At 34.6% G+C, this 7,094-nt stretch overlaps 1 protein-coding gene across 1 annotated transcript in view; it reads right to left on the reverse strand.

The window, feature by feature from the left end:
• Positions 1–7,094, reverse strand: part of LOC113230561 — a 194,637-nt gene that overhangs the window by 42,854 nt on the left and 144,689 nt on the right. The window lies entirely within an intron of this gene.

Raw genomic sequence — 7,094 nt, forward strand, 5'->3', positions numbered from 1 at the left:
TGTGTGTGTGTGTGTGTGTGTGTGTGTGTGTGTGTGTGTGTGTGTGTGTGTGTGTGCGTGCGTGCGCGTGCGTGTGTGCGTGCGCGTGCGCGTGCGTGTGTGCGTGCGCGCGTGTGTGTGTGTGTGTGTGTGTGTGTGTGTGTGTGTGTGTTTATTTAATTGGTGATTTTTCATTCCATAATAATATAATATAGGTTTATTACGTCTCCCCATCTGTTTGGTGTTCCCCTGTTTGAAAGTAACCTGGAAGAGATTACTCTTAGCGATAAAGGCCGCTTTTGCTCACATTAGTTCTTACGTTACGTTTTTGTTGGAGTGTGTGAATAAAAAGCGTATATCTAGCTAAATTTTTAAAGGGTAAATATGGATAAAGGCTATTAATAAAACAATTAACCCCCATAAACTGATATTTTTGATTTTCTGCGTGAAGTTTTTAATTTTATGGTATGGACTAATGATGTACACCTATGAAATACACCGGCAATAAAAACACTAACGGACGGGTAATAGCAGATCTCGCGCCACGCGTATTGTACCGACGAATAAAACAAGAGACACATTCAATTTGCAACTGGGATATAATACATTCGAAACGCATACTGTTTAGCGATTATACTTATACACATGATAATTTACACTTATAATAAATCAAGAAGTAAATGAATGAAAGAACTTTCTATTCGGGTTATTCAGGGAAAGTTCTATTCTTCATCATTACAATGACAAATCTGGATTAACGCACAGTACAGTTGATACCAAAACGGCAGAGGACTAATAAGTTCGATTGTGCGTGTTGTAAATTTTGTGTGAAAACATGCTCGGTGTTCAGAGCTCGTGAGTTACGATTGATTTTAGTCGCAGTAGAACTCCTTGAGGAAGAGTTCGTTCAGGCAAGTACTGCCACCTTGTTTATTTCTGCCGCCAAGCAGTACTGTGCGCAGCACTGCGTTCCGGTTTTGAAGGGTAAATAAAGGTGCTGGTGAAATTACAGGCACATGGGACTTGTCTACTTATGTCTCGGGGTGACGGGCGCAGTGACAGTGCTCCTAAGATCTTTACGATTTAAAGCTCTGAGTGGCACTGCAACTATTATGGATAGTCGTGTCGCTTACCACCAGGCCCACGACTTATTCATCCCGTCACTTGGTATCATAATAAAAAACTATCTTCATTTGGCTGACAGTTTTTAATCGAGGGTACCTCAGTATTGGTCGCATTTTTCCCATTCATCCCAAATATAAAGAAAATCTTCCACCTCTAAGGGTGGCAAGCTAGGGGATGAATCCGGTTTCGCGCACTTTCCAGTAACTGATTTCAACAAAACTTGGCAAACAGATGTAATTCCACGAACTTTTGAGGTCGGATATTTTTTTTATATTAAATTTATTAATGGAAGATAACAAGAAATGTTCTTTCTTGTAATTACAATTGAACACTGAACGAAAGTAGTGTTTGTTAGTCAATCGAATGACAGTCCAGAATTTACATATCAATCAGTTGGTGACAACATTTATACTGCTATATTTATCTTGTTACGGCAACTAATTGTACTAGCAACAATATTAATATTAGTGAATCAATTTTTACGATAGATCAGGTTACCGCTGGTTAGAATAAACAAGATTAATGCAAAAGAGTCCTACCAGGGATTTAGCAAGTGGAAGTATAAAATAACTGCGTATTCTGGTAGGACACAGGTAAGATACATACACATACAAATGTACGTTTTCATTTCTACATAAAGATGACTTACAGTGTATTTTCCGTGTGATAATGTGACACGGAAAATACTTTTAGTTCCACTCTTCAAATTCACTTTTTTTCAACTAGATCTAAGTGTCATTTGTAATATTAGATAAAGGTAATAAAATAAACTACGAATAAAAGTTGCAAAGTGAAATAAATTGTAATGTTGTTAAGTAAATTAATGCTCTCATTAAATAATGTTATACCATATCTAGTTCTAGGTACATAAAATAAATAATGAAATAAAAATAAAATAATATATTTTTGCATTCGTTGCCGTGAATTTTATGTACAACATACAGGATGTGGTTTAGTGCAAACATTTAAAAGGATTATCTGGTCTCGAAAACGAAGGAGGAGGAAAGTGAAATTGGCAAAAATAAAATGATCACTCCAAAAAAAAGTACAACGTTCTCAAGTAATATAATAAATATCACGGAGGATAAACGGCAACGAAACATGGCAGATGTCAATCGCAAACAGTTTTCGGTATTCTCATAATTTTACGAGAGATATTAGTCGACCCTCAGCACTCGACATGCAACCAGTAATCGGCGGCAGTAAAGATTAGTTTACACGCGAAGTCTTGTGTAAATTTGACAATTATATATCAAAATATTATCACAAACTTTCCTTTTGACAAATATATTATTTTTACAGTAAAATAATATGAAAAAAAAAGCAGATTTATCCAAACTAATCCAGTCGCAAACGATTTGAATGAAAAAGGAACGTGTTTTGATAGAGATTTTGATTATAAGTTCCATTGATGACGAGAATAAGTATTTGTTTTTGTATAATAGAAATTTTAGTGACGTTTTCCGTAAACTTTGCGTTTGACACATTGACTTACAATTATATGGACATCGCGTCCGCGCTAAAAAGTGTCCGAACTTATAGGGCGTTCAAATCGTATACAGAGCGTCATTCACGCTTTAGTCTTCGTTTGTTCGACTGACAGCGAAGCAAGCAAAATTAGACAGTACTGCGATGACATTACAATTTAAATTCAACGTTTTAGCTTTTTCATATTCCTTAACATGTCACTACGTTTAAATAGGTTGACTTGGGACATTTTTTTCGTGGTTTTTGTATTAGACCCGTCGTCTATTTATTTGTAAGTCAATGATTTAACGCAATCTTTTTCCGGGCATACTTGTGGATTTGTGTGTTTCTCACATATAATATTTTTGTATAATTCTTTTTTCCAATTAAATCCTATTTCATTTGTTACATCATTCATATCAACTGATAAACAACTAACTCTATGACAAACAGTTTTTAGTCAATTACCTTACACCTTGTATACATACTTGGGCTCAACTCACAATGGCGCAGAGTCGAAGCATCACGACGCGTCATGTTTTTCGCCTATAGCATATTCATCCCTATTTTCCTAACATAAAGTACAAATTTGTGTTATGCAAATATGGAATCGCGCGACGATGCTTAGTTAAAGTCGAGCGGTTTAGCGCGTCGCCGTGCGTTTCTTGCGCGCAGTGAGGTGTCAGACGCCGACCACCCGCCACGATGACGCGCGTCGAAGCGTGTCGCCATGCGGTGTGACTGGCAAACAGGACGCGACGCGACGCTTCGACTCTGCGCCAGTGTGAGTTGAGCCTTAATTTCAAGTAGGTGGAGTCTTTATTGTTTGTTGAAAAGCGATGAATAGTATGATTATAATAATTCGTAGTATTACGTACGATATGTCACTTTTTAAGAAATAAAGGTCATTTACAATTTTTTTTACAGCGCTTGTTATAAAAATAACTCAACACTCTGTTACGAATACAACTAAGATATTGTTAATATTGCTTCATATTAGTATAGTTGTATTCAATAATGTAAAACATACTTTTATAGCGTGAGGGTAGCATTTATTATAACGTATAAATCATCAACAAAAATGAACGAAAAATTGATATTTATATACATGATGAAAATCTAATATTTTACATTTAAAAAATAACATTAAATAATGACAACGCATCATTGAAGGCATTCTCTATTTTCACGAGCATTTACTTTTAGCTCATAACAAACCTCTCGCTCTAAAAACAAGAGTAAAAGACATAACAACAAAATTAACACGCTTCTCAGCTACACAACGTAGCAAAAACGCATAATGTATAACATAATACAACGCTATGAGCTCATTCACATGCATTAGACATCAACGAACACATCACATTATAGTTACATCACTAACTTAAAGTAGCTGCTTCCATGAGTAGCCATAATTTGGTTTTTGTCACATATAACTATAATAAAACGATGTTTTTAATTATTTACAATTATGCGCAATTGTGACTGTCTAATCATAAGCTCGCTTGAGCAATACCAGTGAATAGTCGTATAATTACTTACTTATTTTGAATATATTGATTATTATTTATATTATGTATCTAGATTAATACTCATCACAGTAGTAATGGCTTAAATTTAAATTCAAAACTATACATACTGAAATAGAAATAACATTATATTAATGTAAGTTCATATTTCAGTTTATAATAATTTGTACAATTATATACACACAAACACATTATCTTTCTCTCTAAAACACACACATACATTGGCAGACACACAAAAACACCCACACACACACACACCCACATATACACACACTGTGCCTTGGTTGTACTATTTTGAGGTTTACTTTGTATATTTATGATATTGTAAACGCTGTTGGTTTTCAATAAAAAAAATATAAAAATTCAAAATCTACCCCCTTGCTTTTGTGACTTCGTTTTTAATTATAGTGCATCTTATCCTGCCTAGAAAATATTTCTTTGACTGTTTGTGTTTCTTATTGCGACTGGAGTCGGTTGTTTTTCGTTGCGTTTACTAGATAATGTAACTAATTTATTTATGTACCAAAATGAAATGGAAGCTACCTCCATTTTGTGTTCTACCAATCATATTTTATCCAAGACCCAACAAACAACAATTGTAAAAGCGCTAAACGCCCAATGTACATTAAAATGTACTAAATATAATTATGCTTCAGGTCTACACAAGTATGCCCTTAGTATTGTATGAAAAACGTATTTATCTAAACATCCTATAAAATACATAGCGTCAAATTTGCCAAATGCGACACGTTTATTGTTTAATTGCTTTAATTGCTTACACCGAGTCTTAGAAGATTATAGTAATAGACTTAGTTATTGTTATTTTAAGGCAACAAAATTGGCGGACGTAAGACCTAGCTACTTATGGGTAGCGGCAGCCTAAATAGTACAGCGGAGCTGATTTGAGAGCTAGGCACATCTCTGAACGTATTGTTCTGTTTTTGACAATAAAGTTATTATTATGATTATTAAATACATATTTAATATTCGTAGTAGAACATAAATTTGTGGAACATATAAGTCATATAAATTATAGTACTATAGTATAAAGTATATAACGTAATTGTTGTACGAGTCTTAATAATTAGCACTCATAGTTTATTTCATATTTAAATCGTAAGATCGGCTGACTCGGGTTTGTATTTCATATAAATAATTACTGACGAATTAACCATCGTAAAACATAATTGTTGATGGGTTTTTATGTGATTGAAGTGAGTTCATTTAAATTAACCTTGTATTTGAATTATATTCAATTCAGCTCACAACTCGGAGATTTCCTGACATAGCACCCAGTAAGAATCCAACTAAAATCTAATTATATTTTAACCGACGTAAAAATGAGAAGGTTCTCAATTCGACTGTATTTTTTGTGTGTATATGTTATGCGTTTACTCCGACATTTGTGAACGCGATTTCGATGATTCTTTTTTATAGGAAAGGCGGTATTTCAGTAATGGTGCCATATTTTATCTTTAAGGGTGGCACATTAGGGGATGATTCTGGTTTACTGAATTTGTATGTGTACTTTCCGATAAACGATTTCAATAAAACTTTGCACATAGATGTAATTCCAATGAAAACGAAATGTTATGGAGACCCAGAGCTGGTCGGATTGGCTCCTTAACAGTGCACAGTAGTTACCTCGACTTTGGGCTCATATGATTTGTTTTGACGAGGACTTCTATATTTCGTTTCAGTTATCATTCAGAAGATCGCGGTAACGAATATAGCGAATGCAGATGAACAAACTTTTGTGGTATTTTTTATGTTGTAATAGTTTAAAGCTTCTTTGCATTTATTCCTGTTATAACAAAATAACAGCACGTCGGTCTTTGCAATTGCATCGTCTTTAGGAGGACAGTTCCGAAATAAAGCGTAGGCCACACTGCGAATGAAGCTAAGCTAATTTAGCTTAGCTCACGTAATAAAAATAACGTAATGTAAAGTTTAATAAAAGACAGGTGCCATTTTCCTAGTCCTTAAATACATTAGCTCTTACATAATAAATAAAAGTTAGTTAATTTTATATTATAAGAAATAGAAATAATTATTAATAGTTTGTAGAGATATTTATATTTGTAATTAATAATGTGTAGTACTCTCCTGATTTTGTGGCGCCCTAACAGGGTGTCACACGTGTGACTACTGTTATATTTTTATAACATCTTTGTGAAACCAGTGTGGGAAGCAATAAAGATATGAATATGAATACGTAGTTGTATGCACCCAACTATGCCAGCTAAGCTAACTTAGCTTATCTCAGGTCACGTAGTTGCATGCAAAGCTATGCTAAGAAAATACGTAGTAAGCAATGACGTGCTACACTATGGATACGTGCGGGGGTGAAGGTTTTTGGTTAGCTCGGTTAGCTTAGTTCATGAACCGAAGTTTTTGAATAGATGCCCCGGCTACGTGAGCTAAACTAAGCTTAGCATCGTTCGCGGTGTGGCCTGCTTATAATTAAAGACTTTTGTTCATCACATAACCGGCTTCATGCCGCCATTTAAGTACGAATCTAATTTGCAATTTGTTAATAGTAGGTACTTCATATTAAGTGCTTAATAAAATCTGCACTAATTCCAATAATTATGCGGAGAAGAACGATAAGTGATCGCCAGTACAACGCCGACGACAGCATGTACAAAGACTACGAACGCTATAGTTATTTATATTACGATCCATCCGAATGAACGAACTCAAGTTACATGTACGTCCAATCAAAATAAATAAAAAAAAATCTTCATAGCACTATGTTATTAAATACCGTAGACAACAACGAAAGCGACGTACAAAATTACATCAGTATTTTAAAAGTGCCGCTCCTCTCGAAACCTTAATTCAGTTAGACAATCGACAAACTATTTATTATTGTTATTAGCGTAACTGCAAACAAAAAAACACTTAAGTAATGCAATATGGGAAGTAACACGCAATGATTTTGAAAGCTTTAGAGCGGTTACCCACGACTATAGTGGCGATACAAATGCTCGT

The sequence above is a fragment of the Hyposmocoma kahamanoa genome, unplaced genomic scaffold, assembly GCF_003589595.1.
Source record: "Hyposmocoma kahamanoa isolate Upper Pololo Valley unplaced genomic scaffold, ASM358959v1 63, whole genome shotgun sequence".
NCBI lineage: Eukaryota > Metazoa > Arthropoda > Insecta > Lepidoptera > Cosmopterigidae > Hyposmocoma > Hyposmocoma kahamanoa.